Here is a 23520-nt window from a genome sequence, read left to right as displayed (position 1 = left end):
TGTGCAATAAAGGGCAAAGACACATTTTTGTCTTGAAAAAAAAAGACAGTAAGGCTTTTGATTTTGATCACTGCTACGGGCAGCTCAGATGCTGCTGTTTGTATTGATCTGTCCTCAGTCAATAGAGTATCTGCCGCATGTTTAGTAACGTCACATGAGAGATAAATGCACGAAAAATTGTCATAATTTATAGCTTGCAGGTGAGACCTGTCTGCAACAGATTACAGAAAAAAAAACTTAAAGTTATTGTAATAAGTGCTGAATTTGCTAAAGTGTGTAGTCTTTGGTGTCCTGCTCAAGGACACTTCAGCAGGCTTGCTGACAAAGAAAGATGTTTTCCTTCATAGCGTCTCCTGTTTCAGCTTTTATAACGCCCTTTATTGACAAGTGGAGTTTCCACCTCCTCACCACACAGAGTGGCCAGACTATAACCTGAAGTATCACCAGCCTCATCATCTGTGGTGTGTTTCTTTCACACACACACACACACACACACACACACACACACACACACACACACACACACACACACACACACACACACACTCGCTTCTTTTGTTTGTTTTGCTCAATGACTTAGAGCTGTCAGTTCTCGATCAATAATAGATAGAAGAGTATTAGGAGATATGGTAGGCTCTAGGAAAAGTCTGTAAGGGGTTTGCGTACTGTGCTAACAGAGCTCTGTATTAATTGCTCATGATTTCACCTTGAAACTATGAAATCATTTTTAAAATGCGAGGTTTATTAATTTGCCAGCAAATTACTGCAGTTTACTTTTACTTTGTATCACTTTAAAAGCAATAAAAGCGAATCCGCTCCTCAGCAGTCATGTAGTAATTGATGAAATTGTATTTTTCGTTATTTTTTTATTTTTATTGTCATCCTGAGGATGGAATGCCTGTATGTGCAGTGTTGTGAGAGCACATTAAAGAACCAGAGAGGGCACGACCTTTCCCTCCCTCTGTCTGCTGGTTTGTCTCAACACAGGTTGCTGTCGGCTGGCCGGCTACTCCCCCTTTTCTCCCGGCACCGGTCTTCATTGAGACATCAGCCTTGTTCGCCAGCGTCGACAGGAATATAGGAGCTACCAGATCAATACAGCCAGATCTGCCCTCAAAAAGCAGGGGCCTCTCTTGAGCCCTTTCCACCCATTAGCAGGACCTGATGCTGGGCTGGCCGGAGTTCAGCAGCCCCTGGGCTGGGGCTCTGCTATGCTCTGTGATTGCAGCTGTGTCGTTGGGTAATTTATGTTTCTTATTTATGTTGGGGTAGAAGATCCCTCACTGGGATGGCTGAGGATAAAGCAAAAGCATGAGAGACAGGGAGAGAAGGTTGTAGGCGACGCTTGACAGCTCTGTAATGGGTTGGTGTTGTGGTTGTGTTAGCATATCCCTCCTGGAGAGAGACCTCTATGATGTTCCCTTCATGGGGACTGATGAATGACGGAGATCTGGCTCTGCAGCTACAGCCTCCTCTTCTGTTATAGACAGACAGACGAACACAGCATGTGTTAGAAACAAAAGAGAGGCTGTATGATAGAGGGATACATGGGCAAAGAGAGAGAGAGGGAGTGAAGGAGAAAAAGAAGGAGTGTGAGGCGGTCACAGGGAGAGAACAAAGTGAGATGAAGACAGGGAAGGAGGGGGAGGCTGCTGTCTCAAATGCGTCTCTTAAAGTTCCATTGGCGGGTGTCTTTATCAACACCAGCGGAGAGCGTCTAGCTGATAATTTGCCGCTCTCAATTCCCTTCAATCCATTAAAGGATCTAAATGTTCATTAAGTTTAATAGAAGCCCAGCGAAGGCCTAATATGCTCTGATAAACGCTGGCAAACCAACCAACCTGTTCCAATAGCTGCGGCAACAAAGAACCATCCATCTAATAAGGTCAAACTCAGAGTTTGCGCTCAGCTCACATTGTGAAGAGCATTTCTTCTGAGTCACAGCGGCTCAAACAGCAACAAGCTGAGAGCGTAGTGTGTGAATTCATCAAGTCCTCTAAACTAAATGACAGGTTGTTTGTCATTGCTTTCCAGAACTACCCATATTAGCATTTTGTGATATGACTCCGCCTTTGGCAGGACAACGTTGTTTGTCAGTGCCTTCTGAAATAAAAAAAAAATTCATATGGTCGTTTTCTGATCTGCCACCTCTGTCGTTGAGCTTTGGTTAGGCTTAGGCAATTAAACAGTGGTCATGGTTAAATGAAAGCAACATTTAGGGTTGATAGGAGACAGGGTGGTCATGCAGTGGTGGCAACCCATTCTCATTCCCAGTTCTCAATACCGACATCTTATCAACGGCCCCTCGGAGTCTCCTACAGACGCACACTGTACCCTTCAGTGTCTGTAGGAGACGCCCTCAGAGACCGCTGTAGCGCCTTTAGAAACGACTTGGTTAGGTAGTAGGATGTCACATGACATAAGTGACTTTTGGTTTCACACGGGACATGAACCCCGGGTCTCCTGGGTGAAAGTCCTGTGTTTGTTTGACCCATCCATCAACCCCTCCGCCTCCGCTCTTTTTGGCGCCCGTTATACTACGTCACCTGACTTCCTGAAGGCTTTCTGGCAGCCCTGTGCGTCCCATAAAAACGCTGAAGGGTACCTTGTGCATTTGTATAGAATGCCGAGGGGCATGACAAAACTATGCAATTTATAAAAGGAGAAGTAACACTGTTGTTTTTACAAATTAAAGGTTTAATTCATTGTACTGAAATGCACCCTTACTCAGTTCAATAGACTCAGGGCTTTTGCTGCTACAGCCTTGGTATGGTATGACTAGTAGCTTATGGTTGCTAATGCTAGCAAACTTTAGAAGTCAGTTCACTGCCTTTATGGCTCTTCTCTACTTGTGTTACACTATATTAAGATAACACATTTCAATAGTTATCACAAAAGTCCAAACAGCAGTAAACGGACTGTGTGGTCACTAGGAGACGTGGTTGTGGTCCCATTCCACTTGCTCTCAGTCAGGTCACCTTTTGATGACGTCTTTAAAACAACTGACTAAAGGGAATTTTGGGAAATGAAGGAATAAAATCACTGTGCTATTATCTTGTAATTGGCCACAGTAAACAGTACTGTCTAGAAAATGTTACATAGTCTCACTTTAATAACAGTATCACAAGTCGTTTCATCTATTGATGGTTATAGACAAGAAAAGCTCATTATATATGATTCCTAATAGCACACTTGTAATACTGCAGTCACTGTGACTCAAGAGACGCAAAACTACTGAGTATCAGTCTAAAGTGCTGAAAACACAAAACTTAGCATGGCTCATGCTAGCATGCTAGCCAAAAGTAAACACTGGTCTCAGCCTGGCCACCTCAGTGAAAGACGTTTGTTCTGCCACTGCTACTGTGTCATTAGCTTTGTTAGCCCAACAAACTCCTTACTAAGAGGTTAAGAGGATCTCAAAAGGGGGCCTTGTCAGGTAAACCTAATCATAGGCATTTGAAAAACCAATGCTGGTGAGGACAGTCTTGAATTCATATGGCAGTAGGATAGATTCCCCCTCCGATTGTGAAGCTGGATGCTCACGCATGATGTAGTGAGCCCCAAACCGTCCGTGATGCGGGCTGATGGATCTCTCCTGGGCCCTTTTTCCATAAGGAAATAATGTGTTTTACACCTAGTAATCTGTCCATATATCACAGGCCTGATGTAATTAATATCTGGTGGGGGGGGCATTTTTCATCTGATGAAAATCCAGACACACATGTACACACAATCCAAACAGATGCATGCAGGCACACATGTATGTATTCATGTGCTCGCTCACACACACACACACACTCCATCTAACCGAGTTATCTCTGTGGGGATGATATTAAGGCCTGGTATATGTGAAGCATTAGTCTAAAGGGAACACAAGCGTTCATAATGTCTAACTTAAACACACAGATAGTGGAGACAGAGACAGGGAAGAGAAGAGCAGAAAGTGAATAAATCAAATGAAGGGTGTTTTGGCAAAAGGTTTGTAAAAGTCTATTTCAATGTCTTGCATCAGCGCCTAGCTTGTAAGTTACCTCCTGCTGCAGTAGTTGTTTGGAGGACTGTTTGTGTGGTAAATGAACCCTAAAAGGAACCATTGCCTGTTCTAACATTCTGACCTCCTGACTTTTACAGTGTACAATCACGATTTTACAGCAAATTCATCCTTACCCTTCCAGAGCACAGGGCAAGACATGAAGAGCACTTTAATGATCTAATGTCTTACAGTCAAAATATCTCACAAAGGTTAGAAAAAGTTTGCTTTTAAAGAGGAGGAAACTGTAATTTTGCAATCTTCTAGACTGCCAAGCCATTGTGCCATCTGCAATTCATTTCTTTAATCTATTACTATTTGCAAAAATATGTTTTATTTCTCCTCTTTATCTATTCTCTTATTACTATCTCTGTTTTATCACTGTGTGAATGGCTGACACGACTAATAAGGGCAGTTATGCATATGTGAGGTCCCGTAAAAATACGGAGAGCATACTTGAAGATAAATGATATCATGGTTGAATCTGGAAAGTTGCAAAGAAATTACTTAAAACTGAAATAATGCACAAATGTGGAATAAATAATTATCATCCAAACTGCAATAGTCAGAAGAAGAACACTAAAATTTTACAGACAGGATGAAGATCTTACAGACAATCACTCCAGTGATGTTTAATGGAACGATTCAGTAGCGGCTAACCCACAAACAGAGCCAAAGCAGGGAGCCCAAACACTCCTTTATTCTCTTCTCTGTTCTCTGTTGTCTGCTTCTTCTGTTCTGCCCTTTTGAATGCATGAAGCTAAATTCATTCATCTACTCACACTCAAACTAGATTAACAACAAAGCTTGTGTATCCCTGCGAGGCTGGGGACTTTGCTTGGTTGTGATGACAGAGGAGGAAAAGCTTGAGTTAGTCTGCACTCGAACTTTCCACACTCCGACACGTCATTCTGTGGGGAAAACAAACACATTAATAAGCAGCAAGTCATCACATGGACTGCTGGAATTTGTGCTTTGATAATGAGTCATGAACTTCAATTCTCCTTGCTGATGTTTTTATCCTCAGACTAATTTATTTTAGTCGTTGCTAATAACATTGAGAGTCACCGCGTCATGTTGCAGTGTCACTGCATGGACAGCTGGTGGCTGCGTGATGGCACTCATTCAGGCGGACAGCATCAGGACTTTACCCTGATCGGGCTGCACACAGACACACTCAGACGGGGGTACATCAAGACTTTTGGTGACGAAGAACCTCATTAATCAAAATCATCATCTGTTATCCCCAGGGGATTACTGGCTTGGTGCTTCATGCTAATGTTTTGTTTTAGTTTTATGGAAAGTTAGCTAAAACGTAAGTAATTTAGTAATTCTATTCCAAAATATGAAATATAGCACAAAAAAGATAACTTGTGTTCACTGCACAGCGGATGAATATGTAGATGCTTGTGAAGTAGCCCCAAAATGAGAACGCACACAGATACCTCCATCAATGGTGCATGAGCTGTAAACATTTTTATTTCAGTAACAGAAGCTTAGCTCAGAAAGTCTGCATCTGGATTCACATCAAATTACACATAGTGATAGACAATTGTGCCAAAGTTCAAGTAAGTGGAGTAGTTTATGAGAAAAAAAACTATCTATATCTTGCACAATCTTCTAGACCGAAGTATTAATACACATTTGGTACGCTAGTGAGTATTTAGCAGCAGGACTGACTCTAATAGAGGTCAGATGTTTGTACAGTATAACAGACACATTAGGCCTACCTCCTCTGAAGAGGCTCTAATGCTTTCTCAAACTCTTGATGTTTTTGGTTTTACTCATGTTAGCAAGCTAGTTGCAACACTGCACCGTGTGGCTAGATGAGAAGATGGCGCCGTGTCTCGAGCTCCTGATGTTTAGATTTTATTATATTTTATTTGATATATTAGATTTTATTCCTCTATTTTAACATTTGCACTATTTTATGTCTTTATGTCTTAGATTCTCATTTTTACTTACGTTATTTTCTTTTTATTCGTATTTGTTTGAAAATTGTTGGGGGGAGCCGCGTCACTGTAATTGTTGTGCATATGACAATAAAGAACCTGACAAATGGATGACGATGGACTACCACACCTGAGGCAGGCCTACTGCAGTTCAAAATCAGTTGTTGTGGGCTTGACAGGCTTCTTGGCTAAGACTCGGTCCACGTCCCGAAGGTTGGGAACCACTGCTTTCATTGACGTAACTAGTGTTCTTATATTGTATGTGTTACTTGAGGTTTTTCAATAAATGGAGTCATGACCATGTATTGTACAATATGTGGCCCACTTTAGCTATGGATATTGCAGACTCCTCTCTCTTGAAGCACACACACTTCAGAGCAGAAATACCGATGTGACCATGGCACGTTAGACGCACTGACTGACAGTAATTATCACCATTCATCATTAAGCGTAAGCCAGGGATGATAAGAGCTCTTTATGTAAAATGTCAGCTCACTGAAATGATGAAAATGATTAAAGGGCATCAGTGTGAAATAGAGACATACATGCTGCACAAGGGCTGAAACGAGCTGACAGCGTGGAGGCCTGCGGGTGGAGCAGCCGGAGAGTGGGAGAGTGGGAAAATAAATAAAGAATAAAAGTAATTTTATTTATTAAAGAGGAAGGCAGAGCCAGGACTATGCTTGTGTAGAAACATCACAAAGATCTCTGGGCTGCAAGTCGAGTCTGTATTGATAAAATATCATGGTCGTCTTGACTCAACTATTCTCTCAGTTCAGCACAGCTAACCTCTGCACGAACTCTCTCTACCATCAATCAATAAGTTGAGGCGTACTTTGTTAGCTTTTGCGCAGCAGGCCACACTACAAGTCAGGGGCTCTGTTCTGTTCAGCAGGTGTTGCAGACAGCGTCGTCCCGGATCTCTGTGGACGCTATCGGCGGCAGAAATCACACTCTGTCATCTGCATTCAGACTCTTCTGTTTCTCCTTCTCTTGTTTTCAACTCCCCTCTTCTTTCTCACTCCCCCCTCTCATTCTCTGCTCACCTCTCCTCTTTACCTGCTCTATAAATAGCTCTGCGTGCTTCTCCTCTGCTACGTCTATACCTCTCTGGATGTTTTCCCTGGGGAAGCCAGGCAGGCCTGGGCAGCAGTATAGCCTGCAATTCACTCCTCTCCCCTGGGAAAGGATGAGCCTCGCTGGCCCTGAGCATCCTCCACCCTCCATCATGCAGCCAACACGATGCTGTGCAAGGAAATACAAAGCAGGGTCCCAAGCTCCAGCCTGGGAGCACCTGCTAAAATAAATTGGTCAGTGTAAACCGAATCATTTTCGACACCACTCCAGCAGAGGAGCGGACACTCCACTGCCCACTCGTTCTGACCTAATCTTGTGATTTTGGAAAGGGGTAAACTGGGGCATGTTTGCTTTTGTTTTGATTTTTGTTGAAAAAGCACTGTCTCATGCATTTTGTGCTGATATTATGAAAAAAGTTGTGCAGCGCACACTTCCATGCTTCATTTCTATAACAATTTTAGATGCTCTGGTAGTGATGATGATTGAGTGCCGTTGTGTCTCCAGTGTAAAAATACTTGTAGGTTACAGAAACAGCAGATCCATGTATGCATGTTGCAGTGTAAGACCCATTTTTGGATTTCTGTGTATTCTATTTTATTTTAGCCATTTACAGCTTTGCTGATGCAGTGAGAGAAGTGTGAGCCCCTGCCTTGTTGCTGTGATTGAAAAAAAATTTCATGTCATGACTGCTTATCACTCAATAAGAGGCACATGCACATCCACACATATTTTGCAAGTGCAACAAACCTGTACACCAAAATCAGAAATAAATATCTGCATTTCATGTTTTCTAATTAGATCATTAGTTAATTATACACAAGGACAATATGATCATGAGAGTGTTCCCATGTTACTTTGATAGTGATACATCAGTAAACTCAAACATATTAGAATTCTGTGCTGTGCGTGTTGTCTCCTAAAGCATTGATCTGGCAAAATCAACGAATCAAAAATGTATGAGCCAGGTAACGATTTCATCAAGAAAGTATCAAGCATGTGACAGAGTCCTATTACTCTGGGATAATGCTAGAAACAGTTTAGTACACCTAACAAATCAAGTCTTCAATCCCCGTTCCCTGTCTGCTGGATGAACGATGCCCATTTGCGGCTTTGAGGGTGTCTGTTTACTTAGTTTTTCACGGGTATTAAAGAATTGATTTGATAGGCGTTTTCATTTTTTTTTTCTAGAATTATCCTTAAGCAACTGGACACTGTAACATCCATCACTTTTTGACAAAATAGCGGCTCATGCATTTTTGAATTGTTCAAACTTTGCCAGGTCAATCATAGTGAAGTGTTTCATTACTAAATGTGTTTCTGTGTGCTTCAGACGTGTTCAGTCGTGTCCTCAGTATGACAACACTGCGGATAGTTTTCCCATTTTTGATGTGACTGCTTATAAAAACCAGTGATGGAAGAAGTACTCAGATCCTTCACTTAAGTCAATGCCAACACAGTAATGTAAAAACGTCTTCATTACAAGCACAGTCAAACTCCTACTTGAGAAAAATGAAATAGGTATTTAAAGCAAAATCTTCTTAAAATATCAAAAGTAAAAGTTCTGGTTCTGCAGAAAAATGTCCCCTGTGACTGATATGTATTTATGTATTACATTCTTATACCTATAATACTGATGCATTACATCGTAAATAGCATTTTACTCTTTAATTCACCTTTATTTATATAGCGCCAAATCATAACAGAAGTTATCTCAGGGCACTTTTCATTTAGAGCAGGTCTAGACCGTACTCTTTATAATTGTTGTAGCTGGTCGAGGTGGAGCAAGTATTTAATATACTGTTAGGTAGTTTAGGTAGGTAGTTTTATTGGATCATTTTATCTCTTTAGGCCTTGAAAAACATATTTAAGTGAAACCATCTGATCATTGAATTCAGCCGAATGAAAATGAAGCCAGGCCCTCGTTCCAAAGTCACCGTTTTCAGTCTGCCTGAAACACATGGTGATCGCAAAAATTGACCAGAATGCCTGTGGGTTTGTTCTGCTCTCTTGTTTAGAAAATTTTCATTTTCTGCACATTTTTCTATCCACTGTAAGATACACATTGCTGTTACCTTTCAATTCTATATATCATATCATCTGCGTGTCTGTGTGTGCTTGTATGTGTGTGCTTCTGGATGGTTACTGTTGTTTGCAGTTGTTGGCTCTGTTTAGCACTTTAAACCTCTAAAATCTCATTCCCTGCACTCACCATACAAACAGGAGAGTTCAGAAGGCGAAGATGAAAAGTTGAAAACAAAGTGTTTGTTGGGGGGACGTCTGCATCAGAGTGTCATAATAAGTCTCTCAGCAGTCTTTTCCCTCCATCCGTCTGTACTGCTTTCTCTGCACCAAGGACAAAATGCTTACACCACAATGGAGATGCTAGGGAGAAAAGGGCCTCTGGGGACATAAACTTCAGGGAGAGTTTGGAAAAAGATTAGACTAGGAGGAGGAAGAGGAGGAGGAAAGAAGGTTAGTGTAGGTGTAGAGGTAACAAGATGAAGTTTTAATGATCCCTGTGGGGAAAATAGGCCACTGCTGCAACAAATAATAAGAGAATACTTCAAGAAAGAAAGAGTGTCAACAGTAATGGCAAAGATGAAAAGATGTTACCATAGAAATGCAACACCACTGACCATACCACAATTTTATTTTATTTTCAATTAGAGGTATGGAAGAGTATGGAAAGGTATAGACTGCAAAAAGGTAACTGAAACAGATAACACAAGTATAGATTCAGCCTATGTTGGATGTGAGAATAAACCTAAAACATGAAAATGTGTAGTGTCTTGTAGTATTGTGTAATACATGTCAAACAGGGGACAGAATTAGGATATAAGGAAAATTAAAGTTATCAACGTAAGCAAACATGCACAAAAGACAAGGACAAGGAAGGTAAAATATATTAAATATTCTGAAGAGAGATTGCTTAAAGGAATTCCTCATTTTCTTCTGTTTATTTTATTTTCATCCATGTGCTCCTGCTACATCACTGGCTTCAGTGTTCCATGCTAACACTCCATAGCGTGCACTGTTTTGAGTGGGTTTGTGTAATCTTTACTCCTCCCAACTGTAACTACGTCAGTAAGCAGTAAGTGTTGAAGTAGCCGGTACAGGGTCTTACCACAGTGATAGTGGCAGCTAGCACTTGACTGTACAGAAGGCGTACTGAGCTGTTGTAGCATTTATCTGGTCCCTGCAGGTCAATCTGTACGGGTGAGGGAGCAGTGTGAGTGAGAGCCCGTGAAGACAGCAAAACTTTTGTCTCGCTCGTAGTTCATAAATATGATTCATTCATGTGTTTGTGGTGTTAGCTAACGCTAGCTAAACCGTTATTCTATAAGTTATTCTTCTTCAGGAGTTTTTGTTATGAAACAGCTTCAGGTGCATTACGGCCGACCTTGATTTGCATGTAGCCCGGAAAAACCGAGACAAATTGCAATCAGATTTGTGATCTGGCCAACAGATTATGTATATATGTGGCTTAGTGTAAATGAAAGTGTATTAAATCTGGATTTTCTCCAGACACTTGAAAAGACAAGTGTAAATGTGATCATGAACGTGTTTGGCTGTTTATGCGTCTGTGATACACTGGTGACCTGTCCAAGGCGTACCCTGATCTTTGCCCAGTGCATTTATTCTTTACAGATACTGTTATGGTATACCAGAAGCTGGACCCAAAAGCACGACTAGGACAGTGGAAGTGAAGTAGTAGGTTCCGTTTATTTATAGGAGACACAATGAGGAACCTGGAGTGTGGAGGAAATGCTGGAAGCCAGAAGACTGGAGGCAGACAGTGGACCAACACAAAGCTGGGGAGATCAGGCACGCTGAGGCAGGAACAGCGGTCTGAGGGGAAGCAGAAGAGAGCTGTGGTGAGGTCCTCCTGGAAAGCTGGAGGGCAACTTGGACACAGGTAGTCAAAGAGTTAGTCAGGCGTTCCGATAACATGCAGGTAATATCTCTAAGTAGTCAAGAGCCGAGGAGTTATACCACTAAGGTAAACAGACAATCTGGCAAAGACTGGTGAGAGGAGCCGAGTAGATCTACTGTCAGGTGTGATTGTGGATGGAGAGCAGGTGAGCAGCAGCAGGTGTGTCAGTTGCTGATTGGCAGTTCCTTGGAAGCTGCCCCCTCATAGCACACACACACACACAGGAGGAGAACCAACAGGGGACAAACAGACAGAGACACTAGGAATGGTACAGCTCACCATGACAATTCAATTCAATTATTTATTTATATAGGACCAATTCATAACAGAAGTTATATCATTGCACTTTTCCTATAGAGCAGGTCTAGACCGTACTCTATAATATTATTTACAGAGTACCAAAAAATCCCACCATGAGCAAGCATTTGGCGACAGTGGCAAGAAAAAACTTCCTTTAAGAGGTAGAAACCTTGGACAGAACCAGACTCAATGGTGGGCGGCCATCCACCGCTGCCCTGTTAGGTATTGAGAGAGAGAGAGGGGTTTTGGGGGAGGGGTGGTGGGGGAGAGGGAGGCACAATGCAAATACCACCTAGAATATTTAAAAAAAATAGTAGAATAGTAATTGTAGTGTTAATATTAATAAATTATTAATAATAATAATAGGAATGACAGCTATAGGAAAAATTATGTGAGTATTTGTAACAGAGCCAATAACAACAACTAGCAGTTGTCGAGCAGGAACACAGGGACAGCAGGTGGCCCACAACCACAGATCCAGTCTCTGCAGCTATAATTGGGTATCATCTGCATAGCAATGAAAGTTTATGGAGTGTTTCCTAATAACATTGCCTAGAGGAAGCATATATAATGTGACAGAATCGGTCCAAGCACAGAACCTTGTGGAACTCCATGACTAACTTTGGCGTGCAAGGAGGACTCACCGTTAACATGTACAAACTGTGATCGATCTGATAGATAGGACTTAAACCAGCTTAGTGCAGCTCCTTTAATGCCAATTACATGTTCCAGTCTCTGTAATGCATGCATGGATGCAATGGTGTCGAATACAGCACTAAACTCTAACAAGATAAGTACAGAGACAAGTCCGTTGTCTGATGCAATTAAAAGGTCATTTGTAATTTTCATCAGTGCTGTCTCTGTGCTATGATGCACTCTAAATCCTGACTGAAAATCCTCAAATAAACTCTTGTTATTTAGAAAGTCACACAACTGATTAGCGACTGCTTTCTCAAGGATCTTAGAGAGAAAGGGAAGGTTAGATATAGCTCTATTGTTGGCTAAAACCCCTGGCTCAAGAGTGGGCTTTTTAAGAAGCGGTTTAATTACAGCTACTTTAAAGGATTGTGGTACATAGCCTGTTAATAAAGACAGATTGATCATATCCAGTAAAGAAATACTAATTAAGGGTAAAACGTCTTTAAGCAGCCTAGTTGGAATGGGGTCTAAGAGACAGGTTGATGGCTTAGATGAATTTAATCGTCGAAGTCAGCTGAAGAAGATCGACAGGAGCAAAGCAGCCAAAACACACATCAGACTCTACAGCTGTTTCCAAGGTTCCTGTGTTTGAAGGCAAGTCGGCACCAGTTGAAGGCAGAACTTGATGAATTTTTTCTCTAATAGTTAAAATTTTATCATTAAAGAAGTTCATACCGTCGTTGCTACTGAGGGCTATAGGAATACATGGCTCAATAGAGCTGTGATTCTCTGTCAGCCTGGCTACAGTGCTGTAAAGAAACCTGGGGTTGTTTTTATTTTTCTCTATTAATGATGAGTAGTAAGCTACTCTGGCATTATGGAGGGCCTTCCTGTATGTTTTAAGACTATCTTGCCAGACTAAACGAGATTCTTCCAGATTGGGGGAACGCCATTTCCTTTCAATTTGTGGGTATGGGGGTTATACCATGGAGCTAACCTTCTTTGTTTTATTATCTTCTTTTTTAGAGGAGCGATAGAATCGAGTGTCATTCGCAGTGAGCCTGCAGGACTATCAACTAGATGGTCAGTTTGGGAGGGGCTGAAATTAGCATAGAGTTCTCCGTTATATCGAGACATAACATTGAATTAAATGCAGATGGAAGTGCTTCCTTAAATCTAGCTACAGCAATATCAGATAGACATCTAGAGTAAGAATTTTTGCCTAATGGTGTGTAGTCCAGTAATAGCAGTTCAAAGTTATTAAGTAATGGTCCGATAAAGAAGGATTCTGTGGAAAGACTATTAAATGTTCAATTTCAATGCCATATACCAGAACAAGGTCGACGGTGTGATTAAAACAGTGAGTGGCTTCATGCACACTCTGACAAAAGTCAATCGAATCTAATAATGAGATAAACGCAGTACTAAGGCTATCATTTTCAACGTCCACATGAATATTGAAATCACCAACAATACAATACAATTACTTTATCAGTTTTAAGGACTAAACTTGATTAATTCTCTGAGAATTCAGATAAAAATTCAGAATAAGGACCAGGAGCGCGGTGCACTATAACAAATAGAATTGGCTGTCATGTTTTTCAGGTTAAGTGTGAAAGACTAAGAACAAGGCTTCTGAATGAGTTATAATTTCGTTTAGGTTTAGGGTTGATTAATAGGCTGACAGTAACCCCCCCCCCCAGCCTCCTGGTGACCCACCAGATCTGTCGGGATGTAGCTGGTGGAAGTCTTTGATCAACTGGTTGTCCATTATGAATGAACGGGGAATCCACGGACGTTCTTCTGGACCATATCCCTCCCAGTCCACGAGATACTGGAGGCCCCTGCCTCGGGGGGGCACGTCCAGTAGCCGTCGGACCGTGTAGGCAGGATGGTCGTTGATGATCCGGGTGGGTGGAGGGGGGGATGGAAGGCAGGCACAAAGGACTCGAGAACACTGGTTTGACCTGAGAGACATGGAATGTGGGGTGGATCTTCATGTTATGAGAAAGCTTAAATTTAACTGCTGAGCAGTTGATTATTTCCTCCACCACATATGGACCAATTAACCGGGGAGCAAGTTTTCTGGAGTCAGCTTTAAGTGGAATATTTTTGGAGGATAACCAAACTTTCTGACCTGGTGAGTATTCAGGAGACAGTGTCCGGTGGCGGTCCGCAATGCGCTGGTTGTTGGTGGAATGGAGTAGAGCAGCATGGGTATCCCTCCAGATCTTGCGGCAGTGGCGCAGTTGGTGTTGGACTGAGGGAACCGCAATCTCAGTTTCCTGTGATGGAAACAGCGGGGGTTGAGACCTCGAGATGCTTGAAATGGTGACACTCCTGTGGCGACGCTCAGCGCATTGTGCGTGTACTCCACCCAGGTCAGATGGGAACACTAGGATCTGGAGTTGGTAGCTGCCACACAGCTCAGGGTATCCCATGCAGGCGGAAAACCTGGTTTAACATGACGTTGGCTGTTTCACGGGCTGTGGGGAGCGCCACAAAGTGAACAGCCTTGGAAAAACGGTCCACCAAGGTGAAAATGACTGTTACCTTGGGACGGGGGTAAGCCGGTCACAAAGTCCAGGGCTATGTGGGACCACTGGTGGCTGGGAACGGGCAGAGGACATAGCAAGCCAGCCGGAGGACGATGAGAGGATTTCCCCCGGACACAGATGGTGCAGGCCGCCACAAAAGCACGAGTGTCAGCCTCCATGATGGGCCACCAGAAGTGTCTTTCAAGTAGGTCCAGGGTGGACCCTGGCCGGTAGGTGAGGGAAAAGTTGAATATGCCATTGTCGGTCCACACCACAAATGGCAACTCTGATCACTCCAACCAGTGCCTCCATTCCTCCAGTGCCAGCTTGACCGCGAGGAGCTGGTTTCACTAGGTCACTAGGAATGGTACAGCCATACCATGACATACAGTGGTGTGAAAACATGTTTGCCCCCTTCCTGATTTCTTATTTTTTTGCATGTTTGTCACACTTAAATGTTTCAGATCATCAAACAAATTTAAATATTAAGGAGTCAAAGATAACACAAGTAAACACAAAATGCAGTTTTTAAATGAAGGTTGTTATTATTAAGGGAAAACAAAATCCAAACCTACATGGCCCTGTGTGAAAAAGTGATTGCCCCCTAAACCTAATAACTGGTTGTGTCACCCTTAGCAGCAACAACTGCAATCAAGTTGTTTACAATGTCATACATGTGTTCAGATTTCAGGTTTGGTAGTTGATGTCAAAGCTGATTGGCTCCTCTCTGTCTGGAGTTTCCATGTTCTCCTACGTGGGTTTACAGCAACGCATGTATGTTGGGGACAAACTCCTGCAATTGGACTTTAGTTTTCTTGGCTGTGAAAACGAAGACAGGCAGTATTGCTTGGAGTGTTTGCTTTGAAATCTTAGATGTGGTTTTTGGTTCAGATAAGGTAGGTTGAGGCCTGTACTGAATCTTTAATATGTATGTTGGCCCTTAGGTGCAGAACACAACAGTTACAAAAACTAGACAACAAAACAGAGAGCGCAACATTTCAGAAAAGATAACAGTCAGGTCCAGTGTAGCACGTAGCTGCGTTTTAAACCTGTATTCTAAACTGCAGCTAAGCTAGTCAGATGCTAGGTGACAGAGCAACAGCCCCCTAATGGTTTGTGGAACCTTGTGTTTTTTTCTGAAACGACTGTTCGAGATGTTGTTTTGCTTATGAGCGGGGCCACCGCTTTTCTGGGCTTTTGTGCCGAAATAGCTCAGTTGGGAGAGCGTTAGACTGAAGATCTAAAGGTCCCTGGTTCGATCCCGGGTTTCGGCAGCAGGAGAGCTGTGTTTTAGGGACACATTGCATCCATGCTGACTGGGCCCTTTCTTCCTCCATGTGTTCGCATAGGTTTCCTGCAACACATCCATGTTGAGGACCTAACTCGTGCCGGTTCACCTTGGTGCTCTTGGATGATGACATGAACACGGGCAGTTTGGCTGGGACCGTTTGCATTGAGGTTTTTCTTTTGTTGGGGTCAGATAGATTGAGCGCTGTACTGAAGCTCTAATGAGTACGGCAGCCCTGAGATGCATAGACCCTTTCTTCCTCCATGTGTTCGCATAGGTTTCCTGCAACACAAAACACCTAACTCCTGCTGGTTCACCTTGGTGCCCTTGGACGATGACATGAACACGGGCAGTTTGGCTGGGACCGTTTGCTTTGAGATTTTCCATGTGTTTTTCTTGTGTTTCTCAGTTGGGAGAGCGTTAGACTGAAAATCTAAAGGTCCCTGGATCGATCCCGGGTTTCGGCAGCAGGAGAGCTGTGTTTTAGGGACACATTGCATCCATGCTGACTGGGCCCTTTCTTCCTCCATGTGTTCGCATAGGTTTCCTGCAACACATCCATGTTGAGGGCCTAGCTCGTGCCGGTTCACCTTGGTGCCCTTGGACGCTGACATGAACACGGGCAGTTTGGCTGGGACCGTTTGCTTTGAGATTTTCCATGTGTTTTTCTTTTGTTGGGGTCAGATAGATTGAGCGCTGTACTGAAGCTCTAATGAGTACGGCAGCTCTGAGATGCAAAGCACAACATTTGAGAAAACAAATTAACAAAAGACAAAACTCTACAGCATTTCACAAAACACAACCTTATAGAAAACATGTCATTTCAGTGATTATAGTGATTATTTTCATTATCAGTGAATCTGTTGGTCATTTGTAAAATGAATCAATGATTTTTTTATTAATTAAACTAAGGATCTCAAGGTCTCTGGTTCGATCCCGGGTTTCGGCAGCAAGAGAGCTGTGTTTTAGGGACACATTGCATCCATGCTGACTGGGCCCTTTCTTCCTCCATGTGTTCGCACAGGTTTCCTGCAACACAAAACACCTAACTCCTGCTGGTTCACCTCGGTGCCCTTGGACGATGACATGAACACGGGCAGTTTGGCTGGGACCGTTTGCTTTGAGATAACTTGCAATGAGTGTTTTACAGCACTGTGAAGGAATTTTGGCCCACTCATCTTTGCAGAATTGTTTTAATTCAGCCACATTGGAGGGTTTTCGAGCATTAACTGCCTTTTTAAGGTCATGCCACAGCATCTCAATAGGATTCAGGTCAGGACTTTGACTAGGCCACACCAAAGTCTTCATTTTGTTCTTCTTCAGCCATTCAGAGGTGGACTTGCTGGTGAGTTTTGGATCATTGTCTTGCTGCAGAACCCAAGCTCGCTTCAGCTTGAGGTCACGAACAGATGGCCGGACATTCTCCTTCAGGAGTTTTTGGCAGACAGCAGAATTCATGGTTCCGTTTATCACAGCCTCAACCATCTCCAGTTCCAGTTGGGCAATCTCCTGTCCCTACTGAACTGCCTGTGTTGCAGCACACTCCTGCAGACTCCTGGTTCCCTGGCATCACTGGTTCCACCGGCTTCCTGTCCTACTGCCCTGTTGCCAGACCCTGGTCTTGATCTCCAGCCACGCCGCTGGCCTCCAGAGGGGTTCCGCCTTTGTGGCCGACCTCCAGTCCGGCCTCCAGAGGGGTTTAGCCTTCGTCGCCGACCTCCTGAGTTGCCCCACACGTCTGGCCCTTCAGTCCTGTCTCCTGGTCGCCATCCTGACCGGCTCTGCTCTTCTGTCTAGCCCCCTGGCTTTCCACCCGAGGGTCCCAGCCCCGCACCTGTCCAGCCCTCGGGCTGTCCGCCTGAGGTCTTCGACCCACCCTGAACTACTACTCATGGTTTTGGGTTTGTGTTATTTCCTGTTATATTTTGAAATAGTCTCTTTCCCTCAAGTGTCTCTTAGTTTTGCTTCCTGTCTTTGATTGGTTTCACCTGTGTTTCGTTTTGTCCCTAACCTAAGTCTATTTAAGTCTGTGTCCTTCATTTGTTCAGCTGTCAGTTCGTCGTATCTCTGTCAAGCACCCTGGTTTCTTGTACCTGTGAGTTCTGTCTTCTTTGTTCCCCTTGTATCTTGCCGGTCTGTGGATTTTGCCTACTCACCGTTGGACTTGTGTTTCTGTTTTGGACTTACCTGCTGAGAGTTGCTTTTGCCCGCCAATTCAGTATAAGCCTTTTTTGTTAATAAAATTATTGCTCTGCACCAGCTCTACTTGCTAGTCTGCGTTTGGGTCCTATTCTGTTGTAGTCCTGCTTTCCTGCTCGACACACCACAACAATGTGGTAAAATGTTGTTTAAAAACACTCAATAAATGAACAACGATTTGATACATTTTGCAGCACCTTAAGGCACCCACATTGGGAATCACTGCCATAGAGCTCCATTGTTGTCCAAACACTACTAAAACACATTAATGAGCCACACTGTTGCACTGGATGACATGTTCCTTCATTACCATGAACACACACACTGTACTATATTCTGACTCAGTCCCACATACACCGTCCTGCTGCCCCAAATGCTCACTAGAGCACCAAATGTGGATTAATCCGCCGCTGAAAATAGTCCCCAACAAATGCACCATTTCCTCCTGTTTCTGTTATAAGCTACAGTGCCCAGATGTTTTAGGAAATTACTGAGGCTTTTTTAAAAAGTGACACTATGTATTCGTTTTGCTGTTGTACAAAAAAAATGTACATCTTCAGTGGGAACCAATGACTTGGGGTTGAGGAGGAGGAGAGGAACAACAAAAGTAGTTCACCATGAGTGTTTGTAATTCATGACAGCAGCAGGAACGTCCTTTTATTTTTTTAAACTAAAAATTAACAAAAACAAACTATTAATTCCCTGTCTACACTCTCAACCAAGTGTAACAAGCTGCCTCCAAACAATGCCAAGGACTCTGTCACCATATCTGACAAGTGTGGCAAGTTGAACTCTTGATATAAGCACTTCATTGTCTTTGCCTTCTTGTTTTACACGTTACCCGTTTCTTGTTGTTGCTGATCAGCCATTTGGCTTTATATAATTTTTCTGTTGGAGACATAAACTCTTGACACAGCTGGTTCTAAGAAAATCTGCATGTCTGTAAACTGTATTCCTGCTCTCATCGACCGTCTCTTTCTGCGCTAAACAACAGAATATTATTAGAATACAGAAAGTTGGACTTGATGGAGATTAATGATGAGTACTGGTTGTGAAAAAATTTTTCAGACCATCTCTCTCTCTCTCTCACTCACTCACTCACTCACTCACTCACTCACTCACTCACTCACTCACTCACTCACTCACTCACTCACTCACTCACTCACACACACACACACACACACACTGTACTATGTGACTCTGAATGCTCATCACTGATGAGAAGGTAAGTGATCTGTGACAGAGGGGAGCAGCAGTGAAGTTAACTTTACCCTTAACGACACTTAATGCACTGAGTGTTACTTTACTGAAGTTTGTTTCAAACATGTGCATTGGATTGCATGAATAAGTTTGATTCTGTTTTAAGTTGAACAAATATTGACATATAATGAAATCATGTTTAATTAAATTTACAGTATGGATGCTTCAAAGGTGAAGTTATAATAGTTGACAAATACATTAATATACAGTTAAAATGGTCCTTACAACTGCTTACAACTACATTATTATGTGTTATAGTATGTTATAAACCATTTTAATGCTCATACATGCTAAATAGGAAGTTTGAAATAAAGTGTTCCCAGTTTTCCTCAATGAGAACATTTTTCAGTTCATTGGGTTTACAAGAAAAAATAGCCTACTATACAAAAAATACTTATTAACATAATGTATAAGAGAAAGGAGAACAAATAGTCAGAAGAATCATCATGTGTAGTGATATATGTCAGGTTGTAAGAAAGCAGCAACACAAATATGTTATGAATTGGTTGTGATCCCAGCTTGGAGTTTTGCTCCCATGTGTTGTGGTTTATTTACAGCCCATTTGTCATCCAGAAAGCCACACAATTTTGTTCCCTACTTTGTAAAATGAAAGGGATTATTGGCTGAATAAACTTTCCAAAAGTCAGTTTAGAAACAGTTTTCACTCATGCACATCTTGTCCAACACAAAGCAGACTCTTCAGGGAAACTCTGTGTAACCACAATGACAGCTCCATCTGAATGAATCTTTGATAGGTTTCCGACAAATCTGTACACAGATGCAAAAATAGTGCACACTTTAAAATGTATTTTATTTTTTTTCTAAAATAAATCATGAGTTTGTGTGGCCTTGTGTTTATGTTTATATGAAGTGTATACAATGTGGGTCAATATGTAGTTGTAAAATAAAAAAAAAAAGAATAAATTAAATGAAATAAGTCATAGGTAGATTGTTACAGTACAAACAGGCAGGGGACACCGAGATGGGCCAGAATGTTTTTTATTGAATGACAGCCAGATATGGTGGGTATGGAGAGAGGGATAGTCTGTAGGAGGGAGATCACTGGAGGCAGGGATGTCACTGGAGGCAAGCAGGGAGATCACTGGAGACGGACTGGAGAAACACTGGAGTCTGGAGAACCACAGGAGACTGGAGAACCGAAGTGTTATGCCAAATGGCATGGAGAGTCCAAAGTCTGAACGAGGTCGGACACATACTGAGGTGAGTGCAGGTCTTTTATACTCGCTGTTATTGGGACTAATGGGGAGCAGGAGTGTAATTGGGAACAGGTGTGGGTGGATGGTGGAGGCTGGCGTATCTGTGACATAAATAGCCAGGGTGGGGAAGATTCTGAAGGGACAAGTACTGATTGTTAATTCATAAAAAATATGGTTCTTAAAAAGTTTAATGTTATGTTCAGGGCCTCCTGTCATGGAGGGTTGTGCAGGGCAATGGGGATTGGACCCAAATACAGACAGAAGAGGCAAACTGGTGCAGTTCAATGATTTATTGTGCATAAGAAAAGCTTACAGGTAGGTACTGGTAGGTAGGCAGGGAGTCAGGTAGACCGGTAACAGGTAAACAGGTAACAGGCAGGCTGAGTGACAGAAGCTCCAAAGGGAAAACACAAAGCAAGATGGCAACAAGCCATCCGCCCGAGGTACCCAGCTCCTCGCTTGTCCAGTCTCCTGGCCGTCCAATGGAGGTCCTCAGCCCCGCGCCAGGCCAGCTCCTGGGTCGTCTGTCGGAGGTCCTCAACCCCACACCAGGCCAGTCCCCAGGTCGTCCGCCGGAGGTCCTCAGCTCCACCCTGGTTCTGCTACCGGGCCATCCGCCCGGGATCCTCTGTAACACCCAGCACCGGGGTCATGGTCATCAGTCCGAGACTCCCTGCTCCACACCTGTCCAACCTCCTGGTCGTCCGTCCGAGACTCCCTGCTCCACACCTGCCCAGGCTCCGGCCGGTCGCCTGGATCAACCTGTTCCTCGTGGTGGAGGATGACCACCACGTCGGCGGGGTTTTTCGGCCCTCAGGAGCTGGCCGTGGAGGGGGGGGTACTGTCACAGTTATGCCAGGCTCCACCATCCACTAATCACCCACACCTGCTCCCAATTACACTCCTGCTCCCCATTAGATCCCAATCACAGCCAGCATATAAGCCCTGCACTCACCTCAATATGTGTCCGACCTCATTTGAATCCAGGACTCTCCATGCCACTTGGCATATCGCCTATATCTCCCTTCTCCAGCGTTTCTCTAGTCCCCAGTGAATCTTCCCTCCTACCGACTTCCCTATCTATAAACTATTACTCTTGGGCTGTCATCTAAATAAAATCCATTCTGTCTCCACCTCGGTGTCCCCTGCCCATCTGTTCCGTAACAATTACATTCTTCTATTAGACACATTACACATGTTGGTTTTTTTTTAAGACTGATTCTGAGATTTTTTTTAGACTAAATATTGGAAAATGTGACTTTTGTTAGCCACAGTAGCAATGGCAACGTTGGTCCACCACTTTGGTCCAGACTGAAATATCCCAAAAACCATTTGATGGCTTGCCATGACATTTTTTACAGACAATCATGGTCCCCAGAGGATGAACCCTAATGATTTTGGTGATTCTCTGACTTTTCATCTAATGCCAACATCAGGTCAACATTTTAATTTGACCAATACTTCGGTTTATGACCAAATACCTGCAAAATGAATAATATTTCCATCAGTCTCAGCTGTACTTTGTGTTTAGTATTAATTAGCAAATGGTTGCATGCTAACAGATGGTGAACATGGTAAACATTATTCCTATTAAACATCAGCTGACATTAGCATTTCGCTCAAAACACTGCTGTGCCTTAATTTGTTTAGCTTGTTAGGCAAATATCTAAATAAATAAAAATAAAAAGGAGTTCAGTGTTCTTCTCCACAATTACATACCTGGCACGAAGAGAAGATGATTTAGACAATAATGTAGGGAGATAAAATTTACAGAAAATGTAATTGAACAGTTAAATGAATAAATACAATGTGACATTGTGTGTTTTTTAGTTAAATTGGTAGTTGGTCAAAAATTCCTTAGTTGGGTTCTTCTGGGGGAATTGGTCTCACCTAAGTGAGCCCGGATATGGCTCTGGGTATGTTCTTTGTAAAGTCATGATAAATGTATTTTCTTACAAATGCATGGCATTTGCCTGAGGAATCGTGGTTTTGCCTTTCTTACTTTATGTTTTCGATCTGAAAATGCTTGAAGGGACTTGTTCTAAGCACCTTGTTCTGCTTGTGTACTTGAGTGTCCTTGTGTGCAGCAACACCATGATCCACTACCTCAGTGCTTCTTTCTCCTCTATTTGCTCACAGGCACCAAATTAACAACGCGAATCAAAGGAGTCAGTGAACACCCTTACTGTAATTCTATTCCACCTTTCATTTCATATGTCTAATTTAGTTCAGAACACTTCCCTATACCTATCACTAGTCATCATCAGCATTAGTGTTGAAAAAACTGTGAAAAATAAATTTGCATCTGTGTGAAGGATGGGGTTGATGAAAACAATTATTTCAAGTCATTTTGTATTGGTTTGTTTCTGCCTTGCATGAGCAAAGGCTTGTTTTTTTGAGAGGTAGTAATTTATGTGGACCTGCTCTTGTAATTGGAGAGTGGGGAATTGGCATTAGGACTGTGAAGCAAATGCAAAACAAAACTAGAAAGGATAGAAGATGGCTGTGTGTGTGTGTGTGTGTGTGTGTGTGTGTGTGCAAGAGCTTATGTGTGTGAAAATAAGAGAGAGAGAGGGTTTGGTGTTTTGGTGGAGCTGCTCTCATCTCTGTGAAGGCTTTTATCGTCTCCTCTGGTCGCGGCGCTGATGAGGAGCTTTACGGGCAGCGAGAAGAGAGAGAAGGAGAGGCTTGTTAGAGAAGGGAGGTGTTGATAAGATAATTACACAGCTGTCATAGTCCCTGTCTGGCCCAAGAGCTGTGCCATCAATGTGTCTCTGTGTGTGTGCGTGTGTACGTATATGTGTCAGCTGTCGATGTGTGTGTATTTGTACATGTTTGTAAGGGTGTACATTTGCTCAACGCGTGTTTGTCAGTGTATCACTTTTTTTTCCAAAAAAACGGTACAATGCACATTGTTGACTGCCGTCGCATGTTGACTTCCATCTGTGTGTTTGTATGTATATATACTGTGTGTGTGTTATTGTGTGTGTTTAGACACTTGGTGTTGAATAATGGCTGCGCTTTTTCCTTTGAAATGTATGGCCATGTCTTTTGGGGGGGAAATTAGGTTTTGAGCATCTGCTCTAT

At 42.8% G+C, this 23520-nt stretch overlaps 1 protein-coding gene and 1 non-coding gene across 5 annotated transcripts in view; both read left to right on the top strand.

The window, feature by feature from the left end:
• epha8 (eph receptor A8) overlaps positions 1 to 23520 on the top strand; it is a 135330-nt gene that overhangs the window by 5438 nt on the left and 106372 nt on the right. The gene's annotated exons all lie outside the window — the stretch shown is intronic.
• On the top strand, positions 15671 to 15743 carry trnaf-gaa. Its single transcript has one exon. It is a non-coding gene; the product is annotated as a tRNA-Phe (tRNA).

Source organism: Siniperca chuatsi, linkage group LG2 (assembly GCF_020085105.1).
Source record: "Siniperca chuatsi isolate FFG_IHB_CAS linkage group LG2, ASM2008510v1, whole genome shotgun sequence".
Classification (NCBI taxonomy): Eukaryota; Metazoa; Chordata; class Actinopteri; order Centrarchiformes; family Sinipercidae; genus Siniperca; species Siniperca chuatsi.
The sequence above is the reverse complement of the archived record's forward strand: the minus strand, read 5'-3'. Positions and strand labels throughout refer to the sequence as shown.